This window comes from Poecilia reticulata, linkage group LG3, assembly GCF_000633615.1.
Source record: "Poecilia reticulata strain Guanapo linkage group LG3, Guppy_female_1.0+MT, whole genome shotgun sequence".
NCBI classification, from domain to species: Eukaryota; Metazoa; Chordata; class Actinopteri; order Cyprinodontiformes; family Poeciliidae; genus Poecilia; species Poecilia reticulata.
In genome coordinates this window covers 4,108,224-4,126,850 of record NC_024333.1, presented here as the reverse complement: position 1 = coordinate 4,126,850, position 18,627 = coordinate 4,108,224, and the positions used below count along the sequence as shown (strand labels likewise).

The following is an 18,627-nucleotide window of genomic DNA, read 5'->3' as shown; positions in this document are numbered from 1 at the left end:
GCAAAGCGCTAGTTTTTCCTTGCAGGTTTTTCTTTCTGTAACGCCGAACTACAGTGGAATGGTGCAGTTGATATCCATATTTCGGATATAACTAAATGACCATCCAAACTTAAGTGTATATACGTTATGAAAACATGGATAAATTTTTTTTTCTAAGTGGCAAGTTTAGTAATTTGGGAAACGATATTAGGGGGGGAAATTATCCGTCTCAGTATTTCTTCTGTGTTGATTTCTTTTGATGGTCTTCCATCCTGTATCATCCTTATACCCAACCTTTGGAAGGTAAATATGCCTCTTTCTCTTCTTTCCACCTCTTCTACATATTTCCAAATTTCTCAGCCTGCTTTTTCCATATAATTGTACAACTCTTCCAGTAAGACTGAGCTGAGTGTCCGAGCTGAATGGCATTTGATTTGGTATTAAATGTTTCTAACGCATTTCTCAAAGCTTACTGCACAAAAGTAATTGACATATTTTTGGATTTTAGATATATTTTAATTTAAAACTGGTGGGAAAAGGAGCCTCATTTGCATATGTTGCACGCTTGAAAATTTGAGGCGCTTTAAGTCTCCTGCCCCATGCTTACCTGGCATTGCACACTGCTCATTGTTTCTTTAGTCTGTTGAAAGCCTTGCTTCTGTATGCGCGTTCTCATAACAGCTTTATTATTCACTGAGTCTTTGCAGCGCACTCCTTTTGCTCTACAGAGCTTTGTTTGCCAACCAAGGTCGCCTTAAGGCTGTAGTGAAAGCAATGAATAACTGAAAGGGTCGTGTTTACACTCTGTATACACTTCCCGCAACAGCAACTGACTGAAACTGGAGGAAAAAAAATTAGCATATTGCTAATTTGACCTCTTGAGTTTTCATAGTAACCTGCTAAAGCAGCTGAAAGCTGTTGTCCTGACGAACATTTATTTTGTCCGGATGAACATTTATTTTGTCTGGATGAATATATTTGTCCTTCACAAAGAACGCCATTGAAATGTGAAATCAGTGTTTATCATTGCATAAATGATGCCCTGAGTGTTATGAAATCTTAATTTACAAGAACTTTATAATATTTTAATATTTCTGACATCCTATAATGTGCATATCATGCCCATGTCTCATCTGGTGATGAAAAAAGCAACCAATTTTGTGTCTTTTCAGGGTTGTTTTGTTTGCTTTGTTAATCAAAAGGCTTCTGCTTCCTGCCCACTGCATGGCGCCCTGGGTGGAGAGCCAATTTGCCATTATTAAAAACTGACATTGAATACACTTTTCTAAAGTTTCAGGTCAGTGTGTCTTCATAATAATATGTTTTTATTGCTTTATGCATTGTGAAGTAAGAAGTGAAGTTGACCAATTTCATGAGGCCATAAAATTTTTCCCAAAAAATGTCTAAAACTGAAAAAAAACATTAAAAGTGGTTTTGAAATTGTCTTTTCAATTTCAAACTTGTTTTTCAGTTTAAGACTTTTTTTTTTTTAAGAAACTTTGTGGCCTTTATTTAGCGTCATACAAAAGTTTTAATCATTTCACTTTCAAGTTGGAAGTGGGAGACACAGCAGGGTTTTCTTACTGCTATTATCAAAAATCAGTTCAATCTATTTCTCTGTCCTGTACCAAGAAGTGAAGGTGAATTGTTGAGACACAAAGTGTTTAAGCAGTATTGTTTAAACTGTTATAAAACTGTGTCTTACTGCAGCTATCAGGTTTTTAAAAAACATGAAGCCATATGGGATTTTGAGTTGGTTGGCGAGAAACCTTCACTTCTAACATATCTGATTTCAGGGAACTTTTCTGCTCTTTTTTTTTTTGCCAACTTGGAGCTCTTTCTGACTTCTGAGCAAAGCTGTACCCTTTTACTAAACATGCAGTGCCAATGTTCAGGCTTACTCTTTTCTTTTTTGGACCCGCTCCATTTACTTCACATCCTGTTCTACTAGCAAGTTAAAATGTTAGTGTGTATGTTGTTATCCAATTTACATTTGAGAGCAACTAAATTGGATGTTTATTTCCAAAAGCAAAAGACCGAGTTGACCTACTGATGTGAAGCAGAACATATTAAACGTGTTTATGGGACACATATTTACAAGAAGTGAATCCTTAGATCAAAGACTAAGGATGTAAACTCCGAGGAAGTTCATGGCGACTTTCATGACATTGTGACCAACGGATGAACCTCTCAGCTCCTCTGCAGTTCTTGTGGTCAAGCAGTTAAATAAAAGCATCTGCTTGTAAAAATGTAAAAAAAAAAAAAAAGAACAAAAAAAGTGCCTCCACTTCTCAATCCATTGTATCTTAATCAGCCAACAAAGTGTTGTAAACTGGAACTGAACTGCTTGATTGCTGTTTCGACACATAAATAATTTATCACTGATTGATGAGCTGGGATATGCATTTTTCATTCATGTAGCAAACAAAACCCCCGTACAGTTAACGTCTCTCGGCAACATCGCTAATGCAATATCTTATTGGATCTATCGGCTGTTTATGCCACGTCCAGCCAGATGAAAGCTATTGGTGGGATCGAGGGGATAAACCCCCCTCCCACCCCCCCAAAAAAACCATCTCTATAAATCAAAATGTGGCACGATCATTAATAATTGTTGGTTCAGATCTAAATGTTTGTTCACATACACATGTTGATCTTTGTAGCATCGCAGACTAAATACTGAAAAGCGTACAAAAGCCTGTGTTTGTGTGCGTATCTTTATGTATTACAAGATCAGAATTACAAGGCGTGGGTGGCTGTGAGCCCACGCGCTCCGTCTATCCACGTAACCTCTCACTGTGGCCCCCACCTCCAACTCCTTTGGCAGTGGGCTAACATGGCATATCTGCTCCTATCCTTCTCAGGCCAACGGCTTTACAGAGGCTCATTATCGTATTCGCTCGCTGCTGAAGGAAATTATAGAAAGAAGGCACCCCGAGGCAAAGGATGGGAGTCTGGGCGTTAACACTCCCACTGAAGAGGCAGATCGTTAAAAAAAAAATAGAAAAAAAAAATAAACGTGCCTGTAAATCAAAGTGTAAACAGTCATTACCTGGAGCTGTGATTGAGTCATCATTTTCACAGGGATTTTGAAGAGATATTAAGTGGAAGTCTGACACATTTAAAGTCGATCCCTGGTAACCATGAAAACAAATCAGATTTAGAAAGTTTATGCAGCTTAAACACCCATCCACACCGCAGCATGTTCAGCATCAAGACCCAGCATGCCGTGATGTATACAGTAATTTAATAAGCTAGCTGCAGGCAGCATCTTTAGTTGAAAGGAAAGATTTGATCTGAGAGGGGGGGGGAAAAAACTCCCAGTTCTGTTAGATGTTCTGTTGTTTCATCAGCTTTGTGGGAAAAAATTCAAAAACATAATATTTGCTTCATGCTGCAATTAATATTACAAGATTAAAGGTTTGGTTTACCATGTGTAGGTTGTAAACATTTGACTGATTAAACCCGACTCTTTATGGTCCAAAGGCATTTGTTTTGTTGTTTTTCACAAATGTGTGTTGGATCTATTCACATTGATTCTAGCATTTTAATAGAAAATGACTTTTATTTTATTTGTTTTCTCATGTCAGCCAAAAACAAATAAAAAAGCTGAAAAAAAATCTGTGAATTACCAAGAATCATTCCCAAGGTTTAAAAGGTTTAATAAACGTTACTTCATCAGGATTTTTCAAATAAAAAAAAAAGACATTGCAAGACAAAAAAAAAATACACACACACACAAATAAATATATACACTGCTCAAGAAAATAAAGGGAACACTTAAACACTTAAGTGAATACTTAAGTGTTCCCTTTATTTTTTTGAGCAGTGTATATATTATATATATATTGTTCATTCAGATATGGATGTTTTGAGAAAATCTCAATGTTTTCTTCAGGAAATGAACGTTTCTGTTGGGACGCTTCAAATGTAATGCTTCACTAAATCTTGTTTCATCAACTACAAATTTTTTTACTACTTTCTCCTTTCTAATGTCATATTGAAACTCTACGAGTGAATTCTGATCTGAGACAACAATTTGGTTGACGGCGACTAGTAAATTTTATGGCGTTTTTTTTTTTTTTTGTTGCTATTTTTAAAATACTTTGAGAACGGTTTCAGTGTTGCTCTTGCTTAAATTCATGGTCACGAATTAAGCAGAAAAGAAGGACATTTTTCCTCCAGACCGGAGATATCTGCCTCAGGAGGAGGAAACCAAGTGCATTCACTGGCCACTTTATTAGGAACACCCTGCCAGTGCCAGGTCTGACTTTCTCTTCAGCCCTGCGATGTACGTTCAACGAGAGAAAAATTAAAACAGCGTTTTGCAGTCCATGCTGACATGAATGATGGTGTTATTTTCCACAGCCTTAAAACTGCAGTTGCCAAACCTCTTTTAAACAAAACTAAATATAGTTGTATCAATTATAGATAACTGCAGGCATTACATCAGGTCACTTTAACAGGTCTGAACAGATTTACTAAATCCTGCAACCTATGCATCATTCCTGTCTATGTTGTGAAAATCTCCTGACTTAGTTGTTGCCTTGTCCCTTTTATCTGTTTTTAGCACAACTATATTCATTCAACATAGGTTTTATGCATTCACCATCTGATTTACTCATAAGTTAGGCTTATTCTTCAGTGAAACATCTCTCCATCCATATCCATTATTTTTCTGCCTCTTTAAGTTTGTTAATCTGTTCCCATACCAAAAACAGTCTGTTACTTAATTTATCTCAGAGGTTCTGTGTGATTTCTGTTTGACTCGTATTGCTAAAGAGTCCTAAGCACCCGCTCAACTAAATTCTGTTGGTGCTGATAATCATAAGAGGAAGTTGATTTAACCTACATTAACATTTAACCCTACAACTACTATCCAAGAAACTGTAGACTTTTTGACTTCATGATTTCATGAATTCAAACAAAACAAGTTCAGAGGAGGGTTTTTTTCTGTGATTAATGCAACAGGAAGTCTAAAGTTTGCTACACAGAAGGTCCAGTGACAACAGGTAACCCCCCTCTGAAAGCAAAATATCTAATCGTTTCTAAATGTTCTTGTAATCTTTTGTTCCGATGCAGCGCTGAGCTCCTGGTGTACAAAAGAGGGCTAATTGTCTGCATTGTTGTGCATCTTTTTCACGCACAGACATCAAGGCTGGGATGATGTCACGTCTCGAGCTGTGAGTGTGTCATTTTGCCTCCGACGTGCACTCGGATACAAACGTAGAGAGGCATAGAGGTTGAGGAACAGAATAGCCGCTCATTCACTCCAATCAGGGCGGAAAATCGAGAGACAAGAGAGCCCCTCCCTGCTGGAGCTCCATCAAACACACATGCAAACACACACTTGTGCTCTGATGATGAGTGGCTTCCCGCAGCCCTGGCCGCAGTAGAAGGTTGTCGGTGGGATCAGACGAACCGAGTTGAGCTTCTATTGTGACCGATGACTAGAGGAGTGTTGTCATGGCTTTGGTGCTCCCCGCCAGCCCCCTCCGCAGTGCCGTGGGCTGAGATGGTCAAAGTATGAGCTCATGTACATGATGATCTGTTTGGTAGCATTGACAAAGCCACCAATGTCTCTGAAAGGATCGATATTAAATATGAATGATTTAAATCACCTCTAAAACAGCTCATGTCTGTGGGACATATTCCTTTATTGGTAATTATTGAACTCCAACACTCCGTCTGTGTTGCCACATAAAGTTGCAGTCATACGTTGCCAATCTTCTGTTCAGAGCACTAATGTAAAAACTTTACTACAAATGTGGTGGGAAGGGGGCGGAGCTTAAAACAATCAGTGACAATTATTTGCTGAGATGTGTTTATGGACGAAACTCAGCTCCATTGCACAAAGAAAAGATTTAACTCATAGCATCAGATTGTATCCATGACAACACAACATCAACACTTGTAAGACTTTCTTCTTTTTTTTTACATTTATACAAAGTAAACGTTGCAATTCCTTCAACTGTTAAATGTTTCAATTTATCAATGCAAAACAAACATTTAATTTGGGTTCAAATAAGAGTAATTATGGGATTTACAGCCCACCTGATGCTCTGGGTTACCCTAAGCAGTGGCTTAGTTCACTTATGCTTTGGGCCGGATCTGAGTCCATAGATCTGGACATAATAACTCCATCAGGCCACTTTAAAAACAAGTACCAAGCCTAGAAAAGTACATAAAATTTACAAGGGCATATTTCCCGCCTAAAATTTTTTTTGAGCTTAATCTAGAAAAAACAATTTATAGAAAAAAAATTTGAGCTTGAAAAGTCAAACATATTCTGAGTCTAATCTCAAAATTTCTGAGTTTTTTGGCGGAAAGCTAATCATCCATTTTTTTCTGTCTACAACGGCCCTCATACGCCGTCCTATAAAATATCAACTTTGATGTTCTTGCACAAACTGAAGCCTGACGCAAAATGGGTTAGTAAGGGATCTCAGTGACGATAACCTTTCAGAACTTCACTTCAAAAAAAAAAAAAGAAAGCAGTCTGTTGGACTTATTCAAATTCAAAAATACTTGATATTATCACCAAACGCTAGGCAAGAAGAGTTTGAATGCATGGAATCTGAAATATTACAGATAGCATGCATTGCTTGCAATGTCAATATTTCACATATTGACATTGCAATGATGATAACCGGAGAATATATTATGCAGTTCTGACCTTAATGTATAAACAGTGTTGCATGTATTGATGATTCTGCTGGAATTAAAAGACTTTAATAAAACAAAGACCCAAAGAACATAATCAGAATTCATACTACCACATACTGGACTAAATAACAGTCCCAAAGCACTGATAACGTCGACACTGTGAACTCTGGTTTTGGACCAAATGCATGCAGTTTATGCAAGCTGAAACGTTTCTGATCCAAAATACGTTTACAAGCAGTTTTATAGACACTAGGTGCAAAACTCGCCAGTACGACCTGCAGAATCCAAGCCCCTCTCTCTTCTGAGTCTTGTGTGTTTCTTTGTCCTCTGGTCTGTATTTTACTGGAAGTGTGTCGTCCAGTAAAACACTCAGGTTTACTCAGGTGGCTTCATTGGTCAAGGGGAGACAGTAATGGGTAATTAGTTTTATTAGGACAAACCAAAAGGCACTGCAAGAGGGATTTAAAGAGCAAAGAAAAGGACGGATTAAACCTTAAAAGACGGAGAAAACCTTAACTGAGCAATCATGACATTATAAGCTAAAAGAAAATGTCTTGCAGTTGATCTGAAACCCTGGTGTGAGACAAAGCTGCTGGAACTCATGGCTGATTGTGGAACATAATACACAAACATTATTAGAATATTGATTTTTGAAGGTGTTGATCATCTGGACAATAATTAAGGTAACAATTCAGGAGATAATCTAAGAAACGGGGTCCAGATTAAATGGATATATTTGTAATTGTGTTGAGTATGCTGAAAAAGCATTCTGAGGATCTTGTTGGCACTTGTAGTAAGGATGTGTAAAGAGCACTGAAATAAATTATTCTCTAATTCCAGTAGCATAATCCCCTGCTGAAAACCACCACAGACGGAAAGCAGTAGAGTTAGCTAAACTCTGGAACATTAACTGGAGCTGAAACGTATCAAGCCCACTGGCACCGAAAAACTAAAGAACGTGTCAAACAGTAGAGATTCTGTTTGTTGCTAAAAGTTATTTTGTGAGAATGAAAAAATGTGTGAAAAGATACTAATGCTCTCCCAATGTTCGCTTCGGTGTTATTTTCATAAATATGTTAGTCCAAGCATTTTCTTTTGTTTTGTAAAAAAACTTTTTCCTTTCGACTGTCACTACATGCATGCAAATTCTAAGTAATTGTTGCTGTGAAGGTTCTAATGGTTCTATGGGGCAAAGTGTAATTATGTTGGTCTTGGACTTGGGTTGAACAGTTTGAGGACCATTGATAAAGAGATTGTACAAAGATGAATGTTGGAAGAGCCCTCGCTCTGCATACTGCCGCCTTGTGAAAGGTTACAGGAGAAGACTGAAAACAGCTGACCCCAAGTGTTTGTGGGGGTTAAGTGGTACAACTGACCGCAAATAGCTAAATATCCACAGATACCCTCTAAAAACGCAGATAATTGCAGATTTCAATTGTTCAAACACCAAATACACTTTGACAAGTTTTAATACAGTGGAAACTGTCTTGGCATTACCGCAATAGCTAGTAGTGTGTTCAATTTACCTAGGAAGTTGGAGCGTGGAGCTAGGTTTGACGTCACACCTGAGGAAACTGCGTTCCAGTTAACATAGTCAGAGAAGTCATCCAACATGGCGATGGCCAAGAAGTTACTGTCGGCAGTACATCTTACAAACAACGCTTTAAGATTTGTTTCCATAACCTAACACCTATTTCAATTTGTTCAGTTTAGAGTTGAAGATATTATAATAAAATTGACTTTAGTGTCACTCTTACAAGTGTGTCTTGTAAAATAAAAGTGTCTTCGCCACATTTTACCACGGTTCACTCAAGGAGCGGACATATTGAAGCTCAGAGTTGGCCTACAGAGAGGGAAGTCCAACTTCAGGAAGGGAGTGTGTCAGTTGATTTTATTTATTTTTTCTCCAACTGGGAAGTTGGAATTTCTGAGTTTCAACTACAAAATGAGTTCTCCATAATTCATAATTAAACGAGTTACAACAACATTTAGCTTTCTTCTGGGATCAGTAAAATATTATTGAATTGAATTAAACATCCACAGTCTTCCTCATTTCTGCTCTGTGGGGTTCAGCCAATCAGCACCAAGAAAGATAAAAGGCGCTCCTGAAATGGCTTCTTGGCCAAAGTATTTTACCTTCCAAGCTGCTTTCTCTTTTCAAATTTTAGATAGTCAATATGTACTTTTAGAATTTGGAGTCAGATTACACGGAAGAATCTCTGAAAACTGAATCGCTAACAGGTTGGGATCCACTGTAAAGTGAGTTCTACAAAGTAATAATCAGCATATTGTGCCACTGTTGATTTCATTACAAACACGTTTGTTTTTTACACATCATTATCAGATTACATCTGATGAAAACATGATCTGATAAAGATAAAGAAAAACCTTATAGTTCTTCTGACTGCGTAATATCTTCAAACCTTTTAATTACAAGTAATTTACTTGTAATTTTGAATGACTTATGTTTGTTTACAATTCCTGGAATTTGCCTAATGTCACTTAACACTTAATATCACCATCAGACAGAAAAAAAACTACTGCACATTTTAAAAGGAGTATGTCACGTTAGAGTATCAGGTAAATCCTCAGTAGGATTGGTTTCACACATAGGAAGAGGGGTTGGCTGTTGGCTTCTTTAAATCAAAAGGAAATCCTCTGAGCTCCAGAGATGACAGCATAATACTGGATTACTGTTAGGTTTTAGGCAACCATGCAGTGTTTCCCTGTAGAGAAGCTTATATGTCAGATTATAGCATCTTTTATATTATTGCAAGTGGAATAATGCACCAGTGTCTAATTGATGATTTTATTCTGTTTATTAGCCGACCATATAAAGCGGTATGAGAAAAACTCTCTGTTGGACGGTAACCAGACCTTTGTGGTACAACCAGATTGTAAGTTAAAACTAGCTTCGTTTAACAAAAATACCCCCAATTCTCCCTGTTCAATTCACTGGAGTTTAGCAAGACATAAAAAGTGTGCAATGTAATGCATATAAAAAGTCCTCATTATTATGGAAGTAAATATGTGCCATCAGAATTTGAATAAAAAATGCATCTGAAACTTGAATGTTGTATACATTATCATACATTATCCTCTCCCCTGACTTTCCTGTCAACTGTTATTTGAACATTAAGTATTATGAGAAGCACAGTCCACCATCTTACCTTTCAATCTTCTTATCTTAGAATTAATGCATTTTCTCACACCCTGTCTGCTTATTTTAAATCTTAGCATTACCATTTAGAAACCACCTCCCTTGATCGAATCCATTGATAAACAAGGACCCATTAAATGGACGGTAAACACAGACTCAAATAGGTTGATTTGTTTTTTTATAGTGCTATAAAGCTCTGCTTAGTGATTCCCCTGGCAGCGTTCCCTTATGCTCTCACCAACAGATTGTGTTTCAACAGGCTGGGAAAATGCACAAGGATGACCTCATTAGTCGGTTATCAAAGAGTTGCCGAGAATAAAATGTTAGCCTTTGAGAACAAGCCGCTGAAGATGAAGTGTGCAACTAACAGTCAGTGACGTTACCGACTTTAAAACTTGTTTGAGTTTATTTAGAAATGACAGAAATTGTTTTTCCTTTATAATAAGTTGCATTTCTCTTGTTCTCAACGATACAGCCTTTCTTCCATTTAGATTCAGGGCATACAAAGCCCAATAGAAAATATGACTATTCATTATTTGCTGTGGATTGTTTTCAACAAATGTTGCTTTGTTTTCCTGCCAATCCAGCCTTTGATTCTTTGATTCTGGCCGATGGTTTGTAATTCTCACGTGCATCCGGCATAAGTCAGTGTTTTACGGCTGTGGTTTTGCTTACAGTTGCTCCAACTTTCATCAGCAGACATACACCCACAGAAGCTTCATCATCAGCCAGCTTTTTGCTGCCATTCAATTCACTTAATTACTTCTTCTTTTTTTTCTTGGGAAGTGTACAACAAGCAGACGAGAGCCTCTTAAGATAATGTAATAAGACATGTACAAGATCATCTAAGCATGTGTTACTATTGCAATCGGTTTTTAATTTTTTTTTCATTCACAAAGATGTACTTCAAACCTCATTGGACAGCAAGTACAGAATGCTGATTTAATGTTTTTTTGTTGTTGTTTTATCTGCTAGCACGTTGATAAAGCAAAGATGGGCCCCATCAGTACAGCAACTTCCTCCAGCTGATGGTCGGTTTCAAAAACACGTGTGTTCACAGGCCGTTTGTAAAAAAAATTTTCATCCTCCTTGTCATGATATGAGAAAAGACAGGATATTATCGCCAGGGAAACCTCTCTATTTAGCCACAGAACAGGGTAATAACATCAGCTGCTTCTTCTCAAACCAGTCCAATATTTTAGCTCTCTGGTGCCACCCAGTGGTGATAAAAACAAACTTCAGTGGTTCTGGATACACAATAGAAACTATTCTCACAACCAATGATGTCCACTATTTTCAGTAACAAGTCATCTAACGCTTTGATATTTCAAATCCAGTAAGCACATTAAATTTACTTATCCCAAATCACTGCGTTACTTTTGTGTCACACATTTTCTCTACTTATTTAATTTTATTTCCTCTATGAGTCTCGGGGAGTGACGTCTGGTATATGCGACAATTCAGTCACCTTATCAGCACCTGATACTCCGCTGTGACAGGAACGTAAACAATGGAGGGAGGAGACAGATAGGCATTTAGTTGCTGGAAATAAAGGAACTATTTTGAGTTTCTGTCAGTGAAGGACGATAACATAAAAGTTCGCTGTACTCTCTGTGCTGGTCAGAATGTCCAATCCACCTTCAAACACACAACCTCAAAACTAAAGAAACATTTGGAGTTGCAGCACAGGACAGTCAAGCTTATGGAAGTTCCACCAGATGGCTCGACACAGAGAGCCTTCACAGGAGGTCCCCAGCCACTCAAACAACAAAAGCTCAACTTGGTGCCAAACCAGTAAGTGAGCGAGAGCTAAAACAGTTGACCAGTCGGTATGTAGTAGAAGAAATTATGCCATTGAGCGCAGTTGACGCGCCTGCATTTCGCGCCATTGTAAATCGAATCCCGACCCCCGTTGATTCCGAACTGCCTCACAAGGAGCTGTTTTAGCATATCTGGAGAAAGAATATGTAGAGAAATCTGAAGGCCGTGCTGAACGAGGTTGATTTTGTGTCAACTGCTGTGGATATTTGGACTGCTAATGCAAATAACAGAAGCTATATGGGAGTAACGCTCCACTGGATCCATAGATCTACATTAGAGTGTAACAACTCGGCTTTAACATGTAGGAGGATCCGCGGCAGACACACATACGATGTTATTGGTGCAGAAGTATTGGCAAACCTCAATGTCATTTTTATATCGAGGTGGCAGAGGGCTGTTGTCAGCAACTGCTGAAAGTAACTAATAAAGTTACTGTTGATGTAACTTAGTTACTGTACCTTAGTAATCAGTAATCTAAGTTACTTTTTCAAGGAGTAATCAATAATCCGATTGTGAGCAGTGATGGCATAGTTACTTTACCATCACTGCTCACAACATACTGGAAAACACAAAAAAATGCCCCAAAATACTATATATATTTTTTTCAGACTTCCCAGACATGTAGCTGGGGCCTAACATGGATCATGGGTCACACAAGCATGTAAAGCCTCCACATAAGGCAGATGCAACAAGAAAACAAGAATGATGAAAAAAAAAGGACGTGCGGAGGGTTTTGTGTGAGGTGATGACGAAGTCAACCTTCTTCAGGTCACATTGTACTACAAATAAATTATGAGACGGCGAACATTACATCCGCCATTGTTTTTATGTATGACACTTGGGATGATTGATCAGTTTAATGGTTGGGCTAATATGTCAGCATGTTTAGAAAATAGGTGTTTTCACTGACTAGTCAAGTAATTTGGTCCCCTAAAATATGAAGGTAAGTTTTTAGAGGCAAAAAGCTTCTACCTGTAGTGTTTTTTTTTTTTTTACCTTCTGAAAGATCCTATGTCTTACGAATTCAAAGTTGATGCAAGCCAACTCTAAATTATCTTTTTTTTAATTTTTTTTTTTTACAGAATTATTATTTGTTCTTTTTGCTTCACGGATCTGCTTTTGACCACTGTTAGTTTGGGCTATCCTTCAGAAATCCTGCCAACATCTGTAAAACAGGAGCAGAACGACTGCAGTGCACACCCAGCAGGGTAAGACTAAGTCTACTCATGAGTATCTAGCCTGTTACGATCCTTTAAGAATTGTCAGTGTTCATCGACCCTGCAAAAAGTTAACCCTAACAAGCCCGAGACCACATACTGAAAAGACTGCATGGTGTAGCAACACCCTGCCCTATATTATAGACTCCTGGGACAATGGATCTGGGGTGTGCGGGTGTGTGGGGGGAGTAATCCTCTCTGAAATGATCTCACCTCTCTTCAGGTCACTTCCTCACTGAGACGCCCCCCCGATTCTTTTGTCCTCTTCTTAGTCGTTGTACTTCCTTGTGTGTTTTTCTCCTGATTGAAAAAGTTAATCGCTTTACCCACCAACAAACACACACATCCACACACTGCTGCAAGTCATTAGTGTAGCCCTCTCTGGAGGACGGTGTATCTGGAGTTTCTCATTCCGTCACCTAGCCTTGGAGGTCAAATGTCTGACAAAGTACAAGAACAGCCATAAGTTTTTTTAAAAATTATTATTCCAATTTCAAAACTTTTTTTTTTCCTTTTTTCCTTTTGCAAAATATAGTACAGCAAGCTGCAGGGCTCAAATTCTTGCACTGGCAATGAGACACTACTTAACATAAAGTAAATGACCTCCCTGTGGTTCAAAGTTCTATGTACTTTGCTTCCCTACCGTTTCCCTTTTATTTTGTGGCCCGCTTTACAAACAACAGATACATATTTATAGCTATATCAAAGACCGACCCTTGGACCCTTGGTTTGTCCGAGAGGCCACTAATTGAGATTCATGAGCAATAGTCGAGGCTTGAGACTATCTAGAGCTTCTAAATACAGCAGACCAGCTTGCCTTCTCCCTGTCACACCCTGGTCGGTGAACCTGCTGGATTTTTTTTTTCCTACTGGCCACTTGGTGTATTTTTACAAGAGATCTTTCCTTGACTGAGCTGTAATTTTCGGTCTGACATTCATCTCGGTGTCTGTCTGTTGATCTCTGTGGGAGGAGGGAGGTCATGGCTGCTGGCACGGGCGGCGCTCGGTGGCTCTTTAGAGTTCCTCCTCTGGTTGATACAGTAACGCTCGTGTAACTTAAACCACCTCTGACGTAGTGTGGCCACAGATTTTTTTGCAGGGAGCCCTTAGATGAAAAGATCTGTTACTCCATGGTTTTATTTAAAGTAGGACTTTGAAGACATGGTTTCTTAAATAAAATCTACAGTTACTTGGGACAAGGACCATCTGCTGTGTCCATGGTCCATGAATAATTTGTAGAGAAGATCAAGGCACCTGATATATAACACGCAGATAACCTATCGTCACCGTCCTAAAATAATGGCTTAAATAATTTTTTGCCAAAAGTGATTTTCATCTCTCGGTAAAAAATGACTTGGGCCATTATTTTAGGAAAATGTTTTTTTTTTTTTGAGGGCATAAATTGGTCAGGACTTACGGCCAGTCAGTGGGTTGTTTACAAATGGTGCATCAGCTCTCGTCTACTCAGTTTGAGGGATAAACCAGCACAAGACGCACATGTCTATGAAGTGCAAACACAATCCTGTATTACCTGAAATCAAATATCTGAAAGGTGTGTTGTTTATGTGTAATCAGCTCTCTTTTCATTCTTAAGAGGGGTGAAATTAAAAATTTACAATGGAAAGTGTCAGGTAGAACCGGTGCAAACTTTTCTACAAAGCTCCTTCTCGGAGCTGCAGTCTCTAGTTGCGGTTCTGCCTTAGAGCGTTCCCCTACACCACACATTCCCTTCAGACTAGTGACATTAGAAATTAGCAAATACCTGGTGGAACTGCAAATCTGCTGAGCTCGTCACATAAAAACCACTTCTTAGTCCAGCATTCCTACGAACGGCTGTAAACAGCCTAATGGAGTAAAGCTGACTGGTTGCCAGGGGAGATTAAGGGCTTTGGTTTTGATAGAAGCAGAACATTATAACATGATGTAAAGGTCAAAAAAGTTAATTTCATGTAATACTGCGTCTTTAAAAATAACCCTCTTGAAATACAATGTCTAGACGTATTAATTAGTGGTTATATTAAACAACCACTTAAGTTAAAATAGGCTCATTTTTAGGAAGCTATAATGTCATTGTGCAGAGGACTCACTGTCCAATAAAAGCTGAGCTACAGACCTGAGGTCTGTCACGTCCCTTTTAGGACTTAAGTGGGCTTGATATGACCCCCCTCCCCACGCAAACAAGGGGCCAAAGGAGAACAGTGAGCCTAACCCAGAACCAGGCTAATGGACCTGCAGTGACCCTGAGCCAGCAGACAGTGGGCCATGTGGTCACAGAGATGTGCTTAGGATGGAGGAGGATGAGGAATTGGCAGGTGGTTCTTCCCAGATGGAGAGATGAGGACTGTTAAATTGTCACGTTGTGTTTGTAGAGTCGTGAAAATCCAGAACTGTGAGGCCACCGCTCTCTGCCAGAACTCATTATCCCATCAGCTCTGAAGTGACTCACTGAGGCAGAGTTTTTCCCTCTGGTGGCTCGTACACTCCTCACTCCTCCACTGCTCCAGATCAGAGTCCTGCTTGGACCGTAGCAGTGCAGGACCTTTCACATAAAATTATTGCAGGAAATAAAATGCAGTTGATCACCATGTTAGATCTTCAGTCTGACTTTTTAAGTAAAAAAAAAAAAGGGAGATGTATAGAAGATGAAAATGAAAGCAAGAACACATTTTCTCATAAACAAAAATAGTTCTGACACTTACCACATATTTCTGATTTGAAACACTGCAAAAAAAAAGAAAGAAAGTCCTAGTCCAAACCCCAAAAAATAATTTTAGGGTCAGAAAGTCAGGATGTTGTAAGGTTTTTGTGTTACCCTCTAATTTTGTTAATAAAAAATATTTTGGAGAGTGAAACCTGAACATTATAAAGTGGAATATTAGTCCCCAAAGTTGTCTTATAGCACAAAAGAAAATCAGCCAGGAGGAACATTGTAACTTAAAATCTACAGCTGAGGCGGGAGAAACCATCGGCAGGACAAGTAGCAATTAGTGGAAGACAGAGACTGGCTTGCTCTAGTGTTTAAAAGCTTAAAAAGACGATGCAGGAGGCTTACTCTCCTGCAGCATCATAACCTTCTAACTAGCGTTATGTCATTTTAGACTGGTTTTGACTTCAAAAGATGTCTTCAGATCGTTGACGTCTTGGTTTCGTTTATTTCTTGACTATATTTTCTCTATCACAAGTCAAGACCACAGCTGCAAAATGTGATTTTTAGTATAAAACTCCTGGCTACATTCAGATGCAAGCAATCTTTTGACTTCGAAAGCTCAGCAGCAACTACATTATAATGATTAAACTAATGGCGTAGAAACTGGTCTGGCATTGGTTTGATCTTGGTCTCAGGTTACTTTTTCTTCACTAAGCACCACTTTCACAGCCGCTTGTTCTATGCTTTGATTTGTACAGAAGATCTGTACACTCAACTGTTGAGGAACGATTACTTTCTGGAGGGTGGACTATGTCAAAGCTTTAATTGATTGGATCTGATTATATCCAATTGATAATGGTTGGCCATGATACTGTCCCCCACTGCGAAGAGAGAAGTTCTGAGTTGAAAAACAATCTTTGCCTACATTTGAATGTCTTAAACATTTCTCTTGGTTTGACTTTAATCGCTCAATATTTGGAAGCGTGGCCAACACGGACTTTGTTCACGTCCTCTGCTGCCATTAATAAAACTACAATCTGACATAAGCAGTTTGCAATTCTAAAACAGATCAGAAACTCAAGGTCATCATTCACAACTCCTTCTTCTGTTTGCTGATTGGCCAAGATGAAATTCATCCTCAGAAATCAAGCTCAATGGGAGAAATTCCAGATGTAGCACTGTAAAGAGATGGAAATCAAGTGGAATTTTGAGACCACTGAGATAAAAGGGCTGATACACAGTAGTGTGACAGAGATATTGTGACAGAATAATCAAAGTCCAGATCAAAATCCATTTGAAAATCAGCGACTAACTTAAAAATGTGCCTTTAAAGATGGTCCTCCTCCAGTCTGACTGGTGTGTTACAAAGAATGCACCAATAATTCAGTTTCTAGAAGTGCAAACCTGATAGAAAATGACTATACAACTGCTACGCTATACATTCTTTTCATATTTAAATAATATTAATAAAAGAAAATGTAGCTTTTTCCGTCTACCTCAAGACTGGGCCTTAGTTTGTTTAAGCATGGCTGAAAACAAGCATTTGAAACGAGCCTCCAGGTCCACTCTGTCAGCGGAAATTTGGATTCTTGTTTAAACACCATTGGTCTGACGCAGCACTCAGCAGGTGCAAGACTAAGTCGCTGTCAACAAGAAGTCATTTTGCATATCTCCCTCCTTCAAAGCGAGTTGAACAGCAAGGTCCCCGGCAGAATGCTGTAATCCCTCTCCCTGCTGTCAGTCTCGCCGCTCGTCAAGGTGAGCGACGGCCGCTAAGAGTGAAAACTTTGCTCACTGAAAGACTAATAACAGCTCCAAGGCCAGACGACTTTTTTAATTCCCCTTTGTTTGTTGATGTCGGCAGCTGTTTGATCGGTGTTGACTTACCGCAGGCATAGCTCAGCCAGATCTTGTGTCTCACATTAACCTGAAGCTTTGTCAACCCCCCCTTTCACCTCTTCCATCAAACGATGTAGAAGAAAAAAAAAAAAGAGGAAGCAACTGCTTCAGTGCTTCTCAAAAGACCTAGATGTGAATGAAATAGTGCTGACTGGAAGGTTTTGCCAAACATTAGCTCCTTTTATCGCCTGCCACCTGACGCCTGCTTCTTTTTGTTTGTCCGAGGCTATTAAGTAGGTATCTTAGGCTTTTTGGGCGAAAACAATTGCCTTTCTGTTCCCTGTACTTGCGGCTCTTTTGGGGAAATAAAATGAGGTAATGCCGCTCCGTTTACATGATACGTTAGCATGCAGATGCTATCATAACCCTTCACCGTCTGGTGGATAAACAAAGCTGGGGGTCCTGCTACCTTCCCAAGGCTAAACCTGCAAAGGTTTTTTGCAGCAGCTGCTTTTCCTGCAGCGCTACCGTCTTCCCTCCAGTTCATACTTGCCTTCGTCTTTGGTAGCATTAAGATATCACAGGATTATCCCCATTGTCAACATTGTAAATGTTTTAGTCCGGTGAGGGTTTATGGAGGACTTCCTCTAAGAGAGCAGATGAAGGGAGACCCGACAGCCGCCTGGCGTAGTTTATACCTGTAGTTCAGCGTGTCATCCGTCTCGCTGACCCAAATCCAGGCCGAATGTTCTGTTGAGTCATCTCTTGATGCGGCTTCCATGTGTGCCAGAGTTCCTATTTATATGTGTCGTTGCACAATCTGGTGCAGGCAACAGTAAACATGAGCTGCAGAAATTTTGTGATCTACTGGAAACACATTGGCAACGGCAAACACTTTTCATGTTTTTTTCCCCTCCCGCCCCAAAATGTAAACGCCCTCCCCCAAAAAACAACATGGGATCAACGTTAACTCTTTCGATAAATTTCAAGTATTAAATCAGACCCCAAAGATGCAATTTTATGCAGCGCGTATTGTTTTAAAGTCATCAGTGGTGTAACTGAGAGGATTAAAATGTTCTGCAAAAGCAGATGGGTTTCAGTCCAGATTCGGTGGGTCTCAGAGACTGATCCTAGAAAGCCTCGTGAATTTACAAGAAGTTTAGCGAGGTTGCACTGAGCTAGCGGAGAAATTAAGCAAGACATTAAGTCTTTGGGTAAATGTGGACTTGAGAGCGTAAAGCCTGAGAAATCCAATGCAATGATCATCAAACACACCAACAAGTAAATGTGCAAACAGA

At 39.1% G+C, this 18,627-nt stretch overlaps 1 protein-coding gene across 4 annotated transcripts in view; it reads left to right on the top strand.

The window, feature by feature from the left end:
* The window catches only part of adamts18 (ADAM metallopeptidase with thrombospondin type 1 motif, 18), a 108,717-nt gene that overhangs the window by 9,199 nt on the left and 80,891 nt on the right, over window positions 1-18,627 (top strand). The window contains exon 2 of one of the 4 annotated variants that reach the window (XR_001776490.1): window positions 5,129-5,542. The exons of 1 other annotated variant lie outside the window; for it this stretch is intronic. The gene's annotated coding sequence lies outside the window, so the exon portion shown is untranslated. Of the gene's footprint in view, window positions 1-1,151; window positions 1,229-2,843; window positions 3,035-5,128; window positions 5,543-18,627 lie in introns of those variants that run through there. 2 more of the 4 variants (XR_001776488.1, XR_001776489.1) reach the window with 2 other exon arrangements.